The sequence below is a fragment of the Streptopelia decaocto genome, assembly GCF_964273445.1.
Source record: "Streptopelia decaocto genome assembly, chromosome: 3".
NCBI lineage: Eukaryota > Metazoa > Chordata > Aves > Columbiformes > Columbidae > Streptopelia > Streptopelia decaocto.
Genome location: NC_138656.1, coordinates 40,788,357 through 40,805,919, shown reverse-complemented (window position 1 = coordinate 40,805,919; position 17,563 = coordinate 40,788,357). Strand labels below are relative to the sequence as shown.

Here is a 17,563-nt window from a genome sequence, read left to right as displayed (position 1 = left end):
ACCACAGACCTACGGAAGACTTCCCCACAAAATCTCATTTTCTGTGAGTCCTTGCTGCTTGGCAGGCGGTTTGGAAGGGCAGCGGATGGATTTCACAAACCTGTTTTGAACTCCCTTCACCCCGCGGCAGGGACGCGGACAGACCCCCCGCCCGCGCACCGCCACCCCCCGCAGTGTCCCACCGGCTCAGGGACCCTGTGAGCCGCCGGGCCACCCGGCATCGCGCCTCGGAGGTGCCGCCCGGTGGCCGCAACTCGCCCTCTCCGCCGCCGCTGCCGCGCTCTCCGCGGGGCGCCCCGGGACCCCTCCGTGCCGGGCCGGGCCGTGCCGGGGGCAGCGGCAGGGAGGGGGGGCTGGGCCCCGTGAGGTCAGCGGCGGGCGGGCCAATGAGCGGAGGCACGCGGCGCGGCGGGCGGCGGAGCCAGGGTGCCCCTCGTGCGGCGGCCGCATGGGGCGGGCGGCGGCGGCGCGGGGCGGTCCGGCTGCGGGCGCGGGGCGAGGGGTCCCGGCGCGCCCCCGCCCACCCGGGGGGCGCGACTGAAGGAGGCGGCGCGGCTGCCCGGGCACAGGTGCGGCGGCGGCGGCGCGGGCGGGTGCGTGTGGAGCGCCCTCCTCCCGGCGGCGCTCGGCGGGGGATGTGCCGGCCGCCGGGGGCGCGCCGCCCGTGGGAAGCGCGCTCCTAACGCCACCTGGGCGCCGCGGGGAGCGCTCGGCGCGGAGTCGCCGGGAGCCGGGCAGGTAGGAAGGAAGAGAAACGCCGGTTCGGAAGGGTCTGAGAGGCTTTTGTCTGTTTTTTCTCTCCTGTGTGCGGGAGTGCCCATGGCGGAGAGCGGCGTGCGGGGCCGGCAGCGCAGCGGGGCTCCCCACGGGGAAAGTTGCGGGGAGGGTCCCTGCGGCGGGGCGGCTTGAGGAGCCGCGGGACACCCTGCCTCCGTGTCCGCCTGTGCCGCGGGCTGCGCCTGGGGCGGCGGGCGCAGCGGCGGCCGCCGGGGGGCTCCGGGCACCGCGACGGGGCTGCCCCCCTCCCCGCGGAGCTCGGAGGAGCGGCCGCTCCCGGAGGCTGCTGCGCCCCTTGAAGAGCGAGGCGAGGTGCCGGCCGCCTCACCGTGAGCGACCGTGGGCTCGCCTCTCCGGTGGGGCCGATGGGATCGGGGACGGCGGCCGCACCGCACTGTCGTCCCGTCCTGCCGTCCCGTCCTTCCGCGGCTCTCAGCGGGAGCCCCAGGCGCGGTTCGACGTGCCGCCGACCACCGGGCTTGTCCTGCTGGGGCAGCGCGGGAGTGCGCAGCGTTGCGCGGCTTCCCCGGCCGGTCGGTGCCTCTGCAGCGTCCCCGCGCACTGTGCGCGGTGTCTTCTTCTTTCTGGATCAACGAGGTTCCTCGGAGCTATACGAAGTGCGGGCTGTCGGGCAGTTTGAGAAGGCATCAGCGGGCAGGGTGTGTGCTGCCAGCGCACCCACAGGGGTGGCTGAAGCAGAGCTTTTTACTGAAAGCCAGAGCTAACCGTATTCCCTTCGTTAAGTCTCAGGGCAGAGAAACATAAATGGGCTTATGTGTGGGGGGCTATCGAACTACTCGTGTAGGTTTTTTTACTAATTAACAGGCTTCTGATTGTCTGGGGTTACTTTTGGAAAAATGCAAATCCCAGCAAATATCTGTGCTGACCAAATATAGTAGTCGTCACAGGCAGAAGAACTGCAACTTCAATATTGCTGACACACATCGAGAAACTTTTTAAAATAGCAAACAGTAGCTGAGATTTTTGCCCAAGGAATATATTTTCCTTTGTTTACACCCTACATTGACTGAAATGTTGGTTTTTTTGAATTACATACCTATACACTTCAAAGTCAGTGAATGATATGGTGATTTTATTTCATGTGCTTTTGTATATTTAATCTGACAGTGTTTGGTTTGCTTACTTGTATTGGACCAGGACTGCAGTAGGTAATGCTGCTTCTTCCAGAGTGGAAGCCTCATTTGGTGGCTTTCAGAATGTGCCTCAGCATGGAAGCAAACTGGTTACTTGTACGGTAACAATTCTCCGTGGCATGGAAGAAGTATTGCAGGGTTTTCTGATGTTGTGTGTCCTAAAAAGTTTTCATGTTTTGCTCCTTATTTTTTTAAATTTTCCTTTGTTTTTGTAAAAGTTCCGTTATTACCAGAAAGTTTTACATGTACATTATTGCCTTGTAGAGCAATATGAAGGTTACATTTCCTAGTGCTGAATCTCTTTCAAAGTAATGTGCTTTTGCTTCAGTGATGTGTGCATATTAACAGGGAAACTTCAGCTTTACGGAATAAGAATCTGTTGACTTGAACAGAGACACTGAATACCATTCTCTTGGACTACTTCGGATGTAGCAGTTTTGCTGGTTTTTGGTAGCAAAGTACTGAAATACTCCAGGGGTAATCCAGTGTGAAATTCATCTGACTTGCTGCCAGCTATATCAAAACAGGTTGAGAGTTTTCTTCTCTTTTTCTACCAACTGCACTTTGCCAGCAAACCCAGAACTTCGATTTTGCATCCTTTCATGTTTTGTTCAAAAGAAATAGAATCTAGTTTATTACAGAAACTGTTGTGAGGTACAGATTTATGTCATTTTAAAGGATATGAATAGTAACTTTCAGTAGGAAGCTGATTGTATACTTTGTTTTATATATCTGTATATTGTCAAGTGCAATCCATTTTTAGTTCTGTTACTGAAAGAAATTTATTCTTACTCGTAGTAATATAGTCTGATCCAACAATGTGTCAATATATTTTTGGAGTAGTAATTTCAGAAGCAGGTTTTCATGGTGAAAACCAACCTTGACCATATGAAACATCAAAAATACCCTGCTCAGTGGTATCTTAAATTACAGTTCTAAGTATTAGTGTTAAGGATTAATATGTCTTGGTTAGTTTGTAAGCTGATCTAAAAAAATGTCACACTGATGACACTTTTCATTCCAAAGCTATAGTTACTGCTTTAACACTATTCAACCTTTCTTTCTTGCATTAGTATTTGGGTTTTAGTCTTAGTTCTATGAATGACTTCAGGATCAAATCCTGACATCCTAAAGAAAGATATTGTGATGACTAAGGTGGAAATTTCTTCTGTGTAAATACTACGACATTGTGAGTCTTATGTTTGTACCTTCCCTCCTTCCTCTGTCTTGATTTTAGCAGACAGAAAGTATAAATGCATACTGTGTGTTGGCAATTACTGTGCTTACGCAGTGTTATGTGACTCAAAAAGGAAGGGGAAGGGCTACAAAAGGTGCTTGACACTAGAAGAAAGTTTGAAGTGATCTGGATGACCTTAATGAATGTGGTCCATTATCATATTATGTCTTGTTTGCCATTAAGAAGAGATTGTACTCCGAACAGACGTGGTGCTCTGAGGATGAGACAAAGTAGCTGTGAGGTATTTGAAGGCAATGAAAGCACTTGCTCAGTGCATGTAAATGCATGGTTGCTGAGTTTAGTACATAATATTATTGGACAGTTTACTAATATTATTAGTATCCCTTACTGTAGTGGCAGCTTTTCATTTAATTAAGACATAAAATTAGGCTTTAAAGTAAGAAGCAGTATGGGTAAGAATATGTGGAGAAAGATATGCAATGCCATCTCTGTCAGTATCCTTAGCTATATTTAAGTGCCTTGGTTTGTGGACATGTAACAGATGTATAAATGGATCTGTGAGCTTGGAATGAAAACAAGGAGCCTGGTAACACCAAAAGTAGTCTGTTTTGCAAATTCATTCAACAGTGTTTCTACATCCCCTGTGACTTTGTTCTATGTCGTTCTTAGATAGAAGAACATCAGTTCTGCTAGACCACACGGCTGCTGTAATGTGAAACTCTGACAGTTAGAGGTGCTGGGAGTGTGTCTGTCAACTACATTTCTAGATGCATAAACTGTGCCTCTCGGTCCATTCAGCAAGGAGTCTTGTAGAATATACACTGGGGTATGTTCCTGATGGTGTTGGAGTGTGAAACAGAATAAATTAATTTAGTATGGGCCTGGTGTGCCATATTTAGAGTGGGACTTCATGCTCAGGAGTTATGTCTTATTTTTGTTTTAAGAGAGGATAAGAGCATACTGCGACACTTTCTACTCCTTGTGACTTGGTTGAGTGAAATCAAAACACAACCTTCTGCATGCAAGCCTGGCTAGGAGATTCAGTGAGGGCAAGGAAAAACAGTTCTGAATATAAATTGTTGAAATTACTGTGTGTAAAGCAGTACAGGATGGAAGATTAACCCTCTTGCCTACTCTGAGTATGTGGTTTTGTGATGGAGGTATGAATTAGTGTAAAGTAATTACTTAAGTGAATTTCTTCATTAAGTGTTTGCAAATTGAAGGCAAAGTCTTTTCCAAGGTTAAAAAACTTTTGGAAAAACATAAACAAAAGATGTAATTTGTATTACAAATGATATTCAGTTGCTGAAATGAGAGGTAGGGGCAGTTTGATACTTCTCTAAATGAATCTTGATGGAGACAGTTACAGAGAAATACTTAATGATACAGCTACAGTATGGATTATGGGAAAATGTTTTCCTGGATATGATTTGAAAATGCAGCCACTTGTAAATGTCATTGCCTTCCCTCCTCTTTTCTCTGCTTTCATTCTGAAGTTGGAATAAACAAACCTCTAACTGTTCAGTTTAGAAAACTTTCCTGCAAGCAGACTCGGCATTTTGCTCATTTAGCCAGATGCAATACAGCAGTGTAGCCACAGTATCGCAGAGCTCTGCGCAGACCAGCCATCTGATAATTTGCCTGGTCTCTGTTGTGAGCATTTTGCCTGATATTGATTTCCAGGAGGTGGTGACTGCTCTGCTAGTTTCTTGTTGTTGTCTGGGTAGTGAATGTGATTGGGTGATTCAGGATTGTCCAGTTACATTCAACAGCTGATGGAATTGTTCTCAATAATGAGTATTTCTGATTTTTTTTTTTTTTTTCTCCACCCTCCCTTCCTCCCCCCTTGCCCCAGTGTGATGACATGGAAGGATAATCTCCTAGTGTGTGTAGATGATAATCTGTCTTTCTGCATTCCCAGTATATCCTCATGGAAAAAGATTAATCGTGACATGCAAAAGCTTCTAATACAGGAAGTCAGAGGTTTTCCTCTTATTTATAAATTCACAGGGGATTGAGAAATCTGTGCGGAACAGGATTAAAAAAATATGCTTGGAATTTCTGTGACATACCTCTGTTGATATGCCACACTTCTGTTAAAGAAAATGATGTAATCTCAATGCCTGTGGTTTACTGAGGTGTTCTGTGCAATGCTGTTTGCCTGCTTAGCTCTGGCTGTGTTCATGAGTGCCATTCTGTCCATTGCTACCTTACTTGACAGCATTAGGTGTACTGGAGCCAGATGCTGAGGGGATGTGTAGGCCTTAGAGTTCCCTGTGGGATGTAAAGGGACCTCTTTTCCAGGTCAAGTCTACAGAGTTATGACAACACATGTTGTCCTGCAACTTCCTTACTTCTGCTTGTCCTTCTTCTAAGCAGGAGAAGGCCCCTCTAGCATCTAGGATTAACAGTTTTCAGGAAATCTCACCAACCTTCCTGCATGAAGGTCTGAGGTATCATCTGTAGCATCTAAAGGAAATATACCTGAGAACCTTGAAGGGAAAAAATGCTATATATCGTCCATAAGGACTTATTAAATAGCTCTGAGGGGCAATCTGTCACTAGCCTACTTCTCTGTCATTTCATTATGAAATAAGTAAATTTATTAATAATGTGGGTTTCTAGTAGCAGGAAAAAAAGCATTATTAAGGTGGTCAAATTATACTTTTAAAGGTTATACTATACACATAGTGAAGAAGCAAAGCATTCACTTCCTTCAGCCTTTCATTATAAGCAGTTATGTAGAGCCACAGTATTCTTCATCGGATTGCAATAGCAAGTCAAGTCTAAAAAAACAATGAAAATTCTCTCTAAAACCTTAAATACCTTGAAGAAAGTACTGGGCTGCAACAAAGCCAAATAATTTGGTGAGATAATAGCAGTCTTAGTGTAGAATATTAATTAACCTCTTTTGGTTTCATGCAACCTGAAAACCACTTATCTGCTTCATGGCTATTACTCAGGAACAAGAGCCAGTAGGTCATTATCTTGAAGTGACATACTTGCATTCACTAAAAATGCAAAAGAAAGGTCTCTGCAAAACACTGAAAGAACAGCATCGAATCAGTAGAGAAAAGTATCGAATTACCCTTCCTTAATGTAGAGGAGCTTGTCCCACAGGGTGCCATTATGTATGAAAGCAGACACATCCTTGTGCTCTCCTAGGACTTCCTGAAGCCGCAGAGGCCGAGTCCATCTCAGGGTATTAAGACAGCAACATTCATGCTGCACATACTGAAGCATGAAATATCCATTATGTGTATGAAATTTGATGACATGAATGGCTTGGTTTTATAGCTGCAAGCTCCATCGTGATCACCTATGCAGAATCTTACTGCTTTTTTTGGCCAGAAGCCTTTTAGCACTCTCCCATGTTTCGCTAGTAAAAATTAATAGTACTAATTGCCACTTCTTTTATCATTAATTTCTGAATCAACATGAAGTATTGCTATAGCAACAAATCCTTTCAAACTTCACTGCAGACAATTAGTAGGAGAATTCAATCTCAATATGTAACAAGCACAATAGTAAGAACTATTGAAAGGATTAAGAAACTTTCTTTTAAAAAGAAGGGGAGTAATGCAAGCACTCAAAACTGTCATGGAAGAACAGAACTTGAACATTTTCGGAATTACATTTTTATTAATTATCTCCAATTGCTGTTCAAAGGTGCATACTTGCTTCTAACAAAATAATTACAGCACATTGTGTCTCCTCAGAGAAAAAATACATCACCTTGTGGAATACTCTGCAGATTTTTATCTCTGATAACAATGTTTCACCAAAAATTGCTGCAGCTTCTCTCAAGGGATGGCTCTTCCTCAGCCCTCACAGTGGATGTGTGGGAAAACCGTAAGTAGGTTTCAGGATTAGCTGGACATCAAACAATCTAAATATATGAAGTCAGAATTAAATAGTGCTTTATCTCTACTTTTTCACCAGCTGAAGCATCCTTCTCTCTTGATAACAGGTAAACAAGGGAAGTTATCCATATATACACACATGAATATCAGGAGGCATAAGGGGTGTGGAAGTGCCCAGTACCTGAGGAACAGTGGAATATAATGGAACTGTCTTGGACTGCGAGTCCATGATTACTGTTACTGTCTGTGATAGATTTTGAGGTAGTGAAAGCTCATACATTTTTACGGGGAGCAAAGTTTCTGAGGATGTTGATTGCAGTGGAAGAAGGCTGTGTGAGAAGGGAGCATAAGGACAGCTGGAGAGTAAGAAAACTGTAAATTAAGGAAATGAAGAGGATAGTGAAAGAAGTAATGCTTGTAGGAGAGAAGTCTGAAGGGAGTATCCCAGGGGTCTGTGACTTTTGCATATATACAGGACGGAGAAAAGAAGGGTAAGCATAAAAGACCCAGAAAAATGGAACAACAGGACTCTAGGTAGTGAGTGAAGAACATGCCTGTGGCAGGTTCCTGGGGAAGAAGAGTGGCTGTGTGGACTCTTGCTTCACCTGGTGCAGTGGGTGGCTTCTTCATAATGGTGCTTCAGTGGATGTCAAGGCTGGGTCTTCTGTATATTTTTAAAGTATGTTTCCTTATATGTAGTGCCCCTGCCATGCACCTGACTTCTCTGGTTCCTCCAACCAGACTGTTAACCTTGCAAGTAATAATTGCTAGAAGGCAAATATTGAAAATGCAATTGCATACAAGGCCAGAGGTCTGCAGCTTGCTCTTGTCAGAACACCTCTTCTTGGAGATCCCTCTGAAGCCCTTTGTGTAACATCAAAGTTACCATTTTCAAGCAGTCAAAGCTTGAAATCTCTCTTCAAGTTGTATCTCTTGGTTGTTCCTTTTGCTAGCATAGTCATCTGACTTTTTTAGCTGGGAAATCTTAAAGAAAATTCTGTAATAAAAGCTAAGACACCATTACAAAACCTGATAGTTAAGAAATGCTGCGTGTGTTTTACTTCCAGGATACTTGGAAGACAAATAACCCCTGGAATATTTTTGTATATAAACATCTTTCTAAAATACCTATTGCAGAAACCATCTCCCAGTAAATGGAGAATGAGCAAAGTCACTTTGACAAAGTGTCCCTTAAGGAGGACTGGGAAAACAAACAAAAACCAAGACAAAACCAAACCCAAAAAACTTAGAGTCCCATCTTGGGTCTGGAGCCCCTGCGGTAAATTCAAGGAGATTTAAATCTAGTAAGGAGGCTTGGTGCAGGATAGAGTTGTTTATTTCAAATTTCTTTGTATTCTTTTTTCTAGTTATTGTTTTGTATAAGATTGTCTTGGATTTCCTGTGGAAAGAGACGGAAGAGTTCACCCTTAAGAGAAAGAATATAGATTTTTCTCTGGAAGACAGAAGGATGCAGCCTTAAAAAAGCTAACACAGAATACTTTAGAATGAATGCTGTTGAAAAGAAGATCTACGTTGAAGCAGACAGTTGAATGGGCTAACCTTCAAGTGAGCATGGAAGAGAAGCTTACAGCACCACAACTCTAGGGGTAAAGGATTGTGCTGGAGAAAATAGTTGCTAAAAATAATGCTGTACAATGCAAAGGGAGCTAATATAAATAGAAAAGCAATGAGAATAATTTGTAGCTCCATTTCTGGAAACTGCAGTTCCGTAGCTGCTGGCTAGTGATGACGTGGTGGGCAGATGTATTGGTTCGCCTTTTCCTTGGTCTTAAACTGCAGTGTCATAAGGGAGAATATCAACAAAACTGAAGACAGTGTTTGACTTTCCTGTTGACAGACAGTCATGGGTATGTGCCTTGGATTGTCAGATTTTTCCTTTTCATTCATACATGTAGTTTTCACTCAAAAAAGCATAATGCCTACTAAAATTTCTAAATAAAAATATGATTATTACTTTTCCTCCCATTCCATATCCCTATTAAAAAAATTGAGTAGTTTTGTGAAAGGAAGTACGTGGAAGATACAGATACTTGTGAAGATCAACTACACTTTTTGGAAGAAGCAGACGTTGTTTATACTGTTCACTACTGAGTCAGTAATTTTCACTCTCACTCAACTCAATGAAAGCTGTGTTTGTTTGCCAAAGGGAGTGCTAAAGAGGCAAAAATGTGCAAGCAAGATTGCAAAAAGGTTTATAAAAATAGCAGAAGATTTGTTAATCCTTGAAAAATTGTAGGAGATTAAAAAAAAAAAAAGGCAAGTTCAATATACAGAAACATTTCAGTTAGTCTTTAAAGCCTGTGTAAGATGTGATCGCTTTCTGCTGCAGTCTGTTTAGAAATTTCTGATTTTCTTCTACAATTATATTAGCTTGAATGATTCCAGCTAGAGCTGGATTTCATGGATAGAACTTAGGCTAAGTTACAAACTTCTATGAATAAGGACACAAAAATGTTGTGATTGTCTTTCTTTAATGCCCAAACTCTTTGGGAACTGATGAGTTTTTGTGCTGATATCAAAGTTTTAGATTCATACTCAGCTATCAAAGATACCATATGTTTATTTTACTAGTAAAAAGTTCATTACTCATTCAAATCTAATTTTCGTTACTGTGATTCTGAAGGTCGTATTTTATATGAGCTATGTTTCTTGTAAGTGATCCATCATTAAAAGCACATTCTACAAGCTGCAAATAAGAGAGTTTTGTAGCTATTTACCTTTACATCCAGTTTGGGGAAGAAAAATGTTATTTGTCATACTCACTTCTACATTCAGTGTGATTTGTTGCTCTCTGTGAATATAATACTGAAGCGGAATAGACAGCATGATTCTTAATAATGTATATTAGATTGCTCCCTGCCTCCTCCCCAAATAACAATATTAAGTTGTAAAATGAAAGTCATTATTCTGGAAAGACTTTCTCTTCAGGAATGCTAAGCAAGCATGTATTTAGTTTTATAGATTTGTACTAAACACTTCCTTGAATTAGGTTGAAAAAAACGAATATATGACGCTCAGCCACTGTTTTAAGTAGGTGCATCTTGAGTCTACCATCCAGAAATGTGATTCAGTAAATAAGTACTTGGGAGTGCAGAACCTTTGTGAAGCGTTATATGCTGAAGCTTCTCAGGGCACTTGTCAGCAAATCTAATGCTGATGTAAACTGCAAGGAGCAGCTCTTGAATTATGGGTATCGCAAAATCAAACTTTTAAATTCTTGAAACGGAAGAATGAGGATTATGTGACTCTTGTAGGCTGACACAAGGACCAGGAGATCCATTAAGGTCCAGGATACAGCTGAAGATGTTGAGGCCTAAAACAGCAGATATGATCTCTGGTGAACTTAATTTGAAAGAAAATAATACACAAAAAAGCACATATATTTTATTTCCCACAACGATAGCACACATGCACATTTCTAATTTGCTGTCATATTTGCAAGGACGTGGAGTTTGAAAGATAAATATGATTAGAAATGTTGTTTTCAAGAAAATATTGAAATTGAAAACTTTTGTGAAACAATTGTAACATTCTGATTACTTTGTGATTTACCTAAGTGTCTAATATCTAGCAACCTGCCAATATTAGCATGCAGAGATCTTATCCTTCTGGTATCAGTCTGAAACTTTCCGTGGTACAGTGAGTCATACGGGCGACCAGGATCTTTCTCCGTGTCAGATCTCATCCACTTAGTTCACTTGATATGTTGGTTGGTTCGTTTGTTTCTAGGAATAAGGCATTCAGTTTACAGCAGCTGTACAGTTCTGCTTCTCTCAAATCTCATTGTAGTTACTGTTTTTATAGCTGTTATGGAGAACAAAGGTTCCTTTAAAAAAAAACAAACAACCTCATCCTTTTGTTTTTATAAGGTGGAATAAATTCCTTGATATGGCTTATGTAATGGGATGGGTCAGTATTTATTTGCATTGTGAATTGATTTATATGACAAGAACAGTTGAATACTGAGAATGCTTGTGTTGGAGCCAGTTGTGGTTATATGACTTGCATGACTTTGATCTGGCTTTCTCTATTGCAGTTGGAATCAAGCATTGCAATGTCATAAGTAGAGTGTTTCTGAATCTTAACTTTGGACATACTGAAAAAAATGGATTTCAAGATTATTCCTTTCAGTTATTCAGAATTTTTTGTTAACCATGTGTTTGAAACTGTGGTGGTGTTTGGTTTTTGGTTTATCAGCTATTTTCCTTTATTATGTATTTATTTTTTTACTATATTAAAAATAATTTTTTATGGCCTTTCACTGACTTTTTCGATTGGTAATGCTGCTGCTTCTGATCTCAATGTATACAAATTCAGGGCTTTGTAGATTCATTGGCAATTGGGTTGAATCTACAATATTAGATTATTAAATTTCTGCATGGATCGTGGAAAGTCTTGCGTTGAACTTATGGCCAGTTCCAGGTTAGTATCAGCAGTTTAGCGAATGCAAGATATTTATCATACTGTTTTTGACAGAAATCCTAAAAAGAAAGATTTTTGTAAGAAATCTGAGAATTCTAGTTCTTAAGGTGGTAGGTTATGCTTGAACTGAACGTGTATACCGGAAAACTTTAGTGCTGACTCCTTCCCTTCACCCCCTGAAACTCTGATGCCTAGTGTCTTGGATTATTAATGATTAAAAGCAATGAATAGATGCAGCAAAGCTTCACTACTCATGCTTGGCTAGCTCATTTGGAAGGTTAAACCTAAGAAGGAAAACATTAAGAGAAAGTACTATAGAAGTATTAATAAATTTGATGGTTGTATATGTACACAATCTGATTGCATTTCTATCTTACTTTAAGATGTGGGGTGACACCTATCACTCTTAAACTATAGGTTGTGGGGTGGTTTTTTTTTTGTTTTGGACAGATTGACACTTCAGCTTGTATTTCATTTTCTTTTTCTTTCCTTTTTTAAGCTTGGACAATTAAAACTATAGTTTTCTTTCTCATTTTTACTTTTATATTTTCTTTATAACATTTTTCTGAGTTTTTCAGTAGCAGTGGTTTAAAAATGTTCCCATTTTATTCTCCCAAAGATAATAACCTCTCCTTGCTAAAATGAAACACAAATGTGAGTTCTAGAAATACATGGCCAGTCAGTCTCATATTGGCCAACAATATGCGTGGAGTGTACGTGTGCAAAACATACTTCAAGGTCTGTCCTAATCAACTTAAGCAAAATAAATTGAAACAAATAGCCCTGAACTATTTGCAGCAGTTAAATTATATTAATTTAAATGAGATTAAAGCTATAATATGTGTAGCCTTTTTCATGTGCAGATAAGCTTAAGCAATATTCTTCCTCTGATTCTAGTTCAGAGTAACAACCAGGCCAGAACCCTTCATTTGAGGATTATTATTTCCTTTTTAAATTAAATTCCTGTTCTCCCCTTTTTATTTTTTTTTATTTTTTTTTCCCTCCCTTCTCTGCCCTCTGCTCTATATTTTTTTCCAAATATTCTTGTTTCTATGTTATTTACAAATCTGGTTCTGATGCGGTGATTCATATATATATATTAAGACTTTTAGTTGTCAAAATCATGGAACTGGAACAAACATTCTAAATAGCTAACTAAGCACAAAATCATAAGAATGGATGTTGTTATCCACAGCCTCAGGTAGGAATTTTTGGTTTTGATTATGCTTGTTAATAGACCTCTAGTGTGGAAAAAAACATGAATCATTGGGGAAACTTGGGTGAAATGGCACACAGGGAATGCAGTTGAAGTTCTACAGATTAAAACCCAATTGTGTTGTGCGTCTGAAGGTAAGAAAGTTGTATTTGGAATCAGCTTGTAAGAGTGAAATGTCCTTGATATAGTATTGCTGTAACAGGAATGGGATTAATTATGGATTTGTGTTGGTTTGGCATTTTTTGTTTTCAGCTAAATTTGGATAGAGACAATGCTGACTGAAAGCTGAATAGTATATAGAACAAAAAAATGAGCATCTGGTGACTTTTATCAGTTCAGTAGTTTTCAACGTCTTTAACTTAGTGTTTCAGTGAGACTAGTTGCTAGATGGCATTATTTAGGATCTTTATCTTGCTACTAAGTCCTTACTACTTTCCACTTGAGCCATTACTATGGATGTCACTGAGATATCATGTAAATATGTTAAAATGGTTTCAGTGGTAATGTAGTGCAGAATGCTTTAAAATAAATGACTGTATGTTAAAGCTTTGCACCGTCAACTATATGTAGCAAAATAGAGTAGTTGTTAATCGGCTGAATTTTGTGTTAATTGATGATCATCTAAAGTTAACTGAAATTTCTGATTCAGGCAAAGAAAAAGTCATTAAAATATGAAAGTTATTCATAAGTCCATACTGTCACTGTAAGATATAATGTTGAATGTGCACAGTATGTTTGACTGAAAGGCTAGGTTTACTTTTGTAATTGCAAATATGGAGTGCAAACAGCTGTAAAAGTGATACTTGCAACACTTTATCCCAAAGAGCTTAATGCAGAGAAATGTGGGCTGGTGGCTGGGTGGTTATAAATTAGCCACATCCCACATTGCAAATACTTGTGTCAATTTGTAGCTCCGCTAAAGTCATCTTCAGCTTTGCACAGAACACCTACTGTGTGCACTCAGTTTCTGCCAGCCCTGACAAATTTAAATACCTGTAGCTGAAGCTTTTTATACCCCTTGGGGGAAAATAAATAGTATAAAAAGGCACTATGTGAGAGCATGTGTACCAGTAGCTTTGTTTTCCTTTTGCATACCCTTGGTGTCCTATACTTCTGCATTCCTTTTGTAATGTCTGTTGATATTTCTGAGATGAAAGTTACTGCAAATGTCAGTTGAGTGTTGCAATTCCCATATTGGAAAAGTGGGCAAGTATTGAGTTGTGAATTCTCAGGTTGATATTTAGAAGTTTTGACTGTCAATCCCATATTTCAGGACTTCCTTGAAATTTTTGTAATGAGAGTTGAGCTTAAATGTGCAAAATTTCATATGCTACAAAGCAACTTTATTTTGTAATAAGTTCAGTACAGAAACCTCAGAGAAATAACTCTGGATTGAAGAATTTATTTACTCTTCTTCAAAGCCTCTAAAAATTAGTCAACTAGCTACGGTAACAGATGGACACAATACTGTCTAATTTTCACTGAGTTAGTGCTATGGGACTTCCCCCTTGCTGTTCATACTAATCCTCTCTGTTTAGTTAAAAGTCAGAGAAAGGAGACGAGGACACTTATCTGACCGCAGAGACAGGCTGGCCACCCAAGACAGTTTAAAGCTTATAATAAGTCTAGTCAATGGGGAGGAACTGGGGAAGTTTATGTTTCTGTCATTCATTGATTTGAAGCGGCCCTTCTTTAAAACTTTGGCATTACCACTATGCCTTGAAAATCTAGATAGATATTTTCAGTTTCCACGAGACATTAGAAGTTGTCTGAGAGTGAGGGACTGGGAGCCAAGAGGCAATGGCAGACATGAGATTATGGGAAGTGATGTTGAAATAGTTCACTAGCATGTGTTACTGACTTGAACCTGTGTAAGCATTCATACAGGCACCTCTCAATGACGGAGGAATGTCAAGATTTGTCTCCTGGAAGTGTTTTTATATAATCTTAACATGACTCCGTCATGTGGACTTGACAGAGTTATGTTAATGGTTGGACTCAAAGATCTTAAAGGTCTTTTCCAATCAAAATGATTCTATGGTAGAACACAGCTATACCTCCATAAGCTTGTGAGTTTGCAAACTGCAGGTTACTAATGAACCATTTATGCAAACAGTTTCATTTTTTGCCATCTGAAAATGGAGCTGCTAATCTGCTTCAACAAAAAACCCACTCACTCCCGCACAAATATTTGCTTTATTCTGTGCCAGTTAGTTCCATGGGACATTGACCGTGAGTTGGGTCAAGTCATGATGCTTTTCTGGGTGTTCAGCTAGAGGAAGTAGTTTGGAAGTGGGTTTCCAGTTTCCCAGCCACCTGTTAAAGCTTGTTTCTTTAAGCTGTTTGTTATTTTTGAGGTTACAGTATATTTTTTGCTGAACTGTAAGGCTGTAGTAGTCAAAGATTTCCCCAAGTTGGGGTGCTGAAAAATCCTTCAATGACAAATTTAAGTACTGGTATGTGTCAGTGTAGCTGGTGTTTCACTGTTAATGTGAATGGCAATGAGAACCGTAAATATGTCACAGGAGAGAAGAGAGAAAAAAATGAGTAGATGTGGGTGATTGTGGACTATGGCATTTGGGAGCTCTTGTACAGGGGAGGAAAGGCAGAATTAGGAATATTGGAAGACCTTCTTTATACAAAGACATGGTACTTCAAATCACAGGTCAGAAGTTAAATGTTCTCTCCCTCACAGTCAGGGATAGTACATTAGCAGGCAGTTTTCTAGCTCATATTGATCATAGTCACAGGGCAGTTTTGAGTTAGGTAGATTTGCCTGTGCTCTTCTGACCAATAGCTGTTGCTGTAATCAGGGTGGAAAGAATTCCTCCATATGCTCAGACAAATTGAGTCCATTTTTTTGTGTTTGAGTCTGCTCTATGCAAAAGGGATTCCTGTGCTTTGTCTCAGTTGCAGACCACGTCACCAGCAGCGCAGTAGTCTGGAAAGCCAGCAGAAAGGGTGAGAACATGGACAGCAATTGCCAGACCATCACAGTCCATTAATTTTTACCTTAATTATACTTTGGCCCATGATTAATATAGGTCTTTGCTGCCTGGTCACATTGTAGATCATGTTGAATATTGTACAATGACAAGTACAACTCCTCTGAGTCGTTTTGACTCCATGCCTCAAACAATCATTGTTTAAACAGGGTAAGGAAACTGTTTATTTTAAAAATGTTTCCAAGAAGTCCTAATCCCCTTTTGGGGTAAATGGAAGAGTTTCTGCTATGAGATTACTTTTAACTGTAGAAAGCAGTCAGGTTCAATACTGAAAAGGAAACAGAAAAGATAATTTAAGAGCTGTTCTGCTTTCTTGGCAAGTAAAGTTACAAAATTTCTTTGGATTGTGGAGATTTGCTCTTTAGCACAAGGACTGGGTGAAATGTCTTCATAGGTCAAGAGATGCAAAAAATGTGTTCTCAGGAGAAGACTTTGGACCAGGGGTGCTTAGAGTCAGCCTAGCTCAATGCCTGCACATCTGCAAAACTCATCACCGGATGAGAAGGGGGAAATCATTAGCTTAGGATAGATCATTCATTCACTATACAAGGTAGCATCACATGCTTTGTTCTAAGGAGTTTTAAACATTGTTGTGGTCATTTCCCTGGAGGCTGCTCCAAATGTCCAGCTCTTCTGATCTGCATTGCCTGCTGCTTATGGTTACACATTGTGTAACCAGCTACCATCTGCCTGAACAAGAACTGCAGCCTTGCTGTCACATCCTGCTTCCTCCCTCAGCAGCATCCCTCTTTCTGTCCTGATTGCAAGTCAGGTGTTTTCTTTCTCCACATTTCATATCCCATGGTATATCTCCAATGGGAGGATCCAGTGCCTGTGTCTCATGAAGGTAAGAGTTGTATGTGAGTGACTTGGGAGATGGCTGGCCTGTAGTTGTGCCCTCTGCTGTCACCACACAGGTCCTTGAGCATCACGCTTTGTCCTGCGGTTTTCAGGGGAGCTGCAGTTACCCCTGCTTTGCCTGAAACTGTTTGTCTGTAAAATGTAGAAATCTTGGAGCTACCTCCAGGGTAGCTGAGCTGTTTCTGCAGCAAGGGCAGGAGCACAGCTGGGACTGACAGTCTCTGCATACCTGGTTCCTGTCCATCATTCAAAGCCTTTTGAAAAGGCCCTTCCAAGGAAAACATTATAGTTTCAAATGTGGTTCTTGGGAAGTCAGAAATGTATGCTTGAACCCACAGGCTCAATTCCCCGCAGCCTCTGAGGATACCATTCAGCCTGAGTGACAACTGTGAACCCTGTGCGTGGGCTTTTCTTTCAAACCTGTCTGTATTTACATGACTTTTCCTAGTTGGTTGAGCATAACGTATTTGTTTGACAGAAGATTATTCAGTGTGCTATCTGTTTTGCCAGGAAAAAAAAAAAAGTGAACAATAGTAACTCAGGTTGAATCCCACAAAGTTAATTAGATCTGTTGGCTTCACAGTTTTATTTAAAAGACAAAGATTTATACTTCTGAACTTCTTGTATGTTTATATGAGAAACAGTGTGAGAGGCTTAAAAGCTGAGTCACTTCAAGACATAAAGAAAATTCTTTGCTGACAAAAATCACAGCAAAAAAAAAAATTAAAAAAGCCCACAGCAACCTGTCATATGTAATCTTAGTAGTGGTTATATTCTTGGGAGTTCTTTGTTTACTGGCACCTTCTTTCAGGAGTAATGACTAAATACATGAATGTATGTAAGTACAGTTCTACAATCCCTACTTCTTGTTCCAGGATTGCGGTATTCTGGCATAAATGGTGATTGCTCTTCTCTTCAGTTTTAATTATGTGTACATAGATGTAGTATGTCTTCAGAAGCTCAAAATTCCCTTCTTGTTGTCACATGCAGTTATATGAAGAGGTTTTTTTTCTCACAGGACCAGATGGTAGCTTTCTTGCAATGAT

The 17,563-nt window shown here is 40.7% G+C and overlaps 1 protein-coding gene across 4 annotated transcripts in view; it reads left to right on the top strand.

Annotated features, from left to right (window-relative positions):
* Positions 1–580: 580 nt before the first annotated feature.
* The window catches only part of CHRM3 (cholinergic receptor muscarinic 3), a 277,830-nt gene continuing 260,847 nt past the window's right edge, over positions 581–17,563 (top strand). For 2 of the 4 annotated variants that reach the window (XM_082047875.1, XM_082047874.1), the window contains exon 1: positions 581–738. The gene's annotated coding sequence lies outside the window, so the exon portion shown is untranslated. Of the gene's footprint in view, positions 739–8,478; positions 8,861–17,563 lie in introns of those variants that run through there. The other 2 variants (XM_082047876.1, XM_082047877.1) reach the window with 2 other exon arrangements.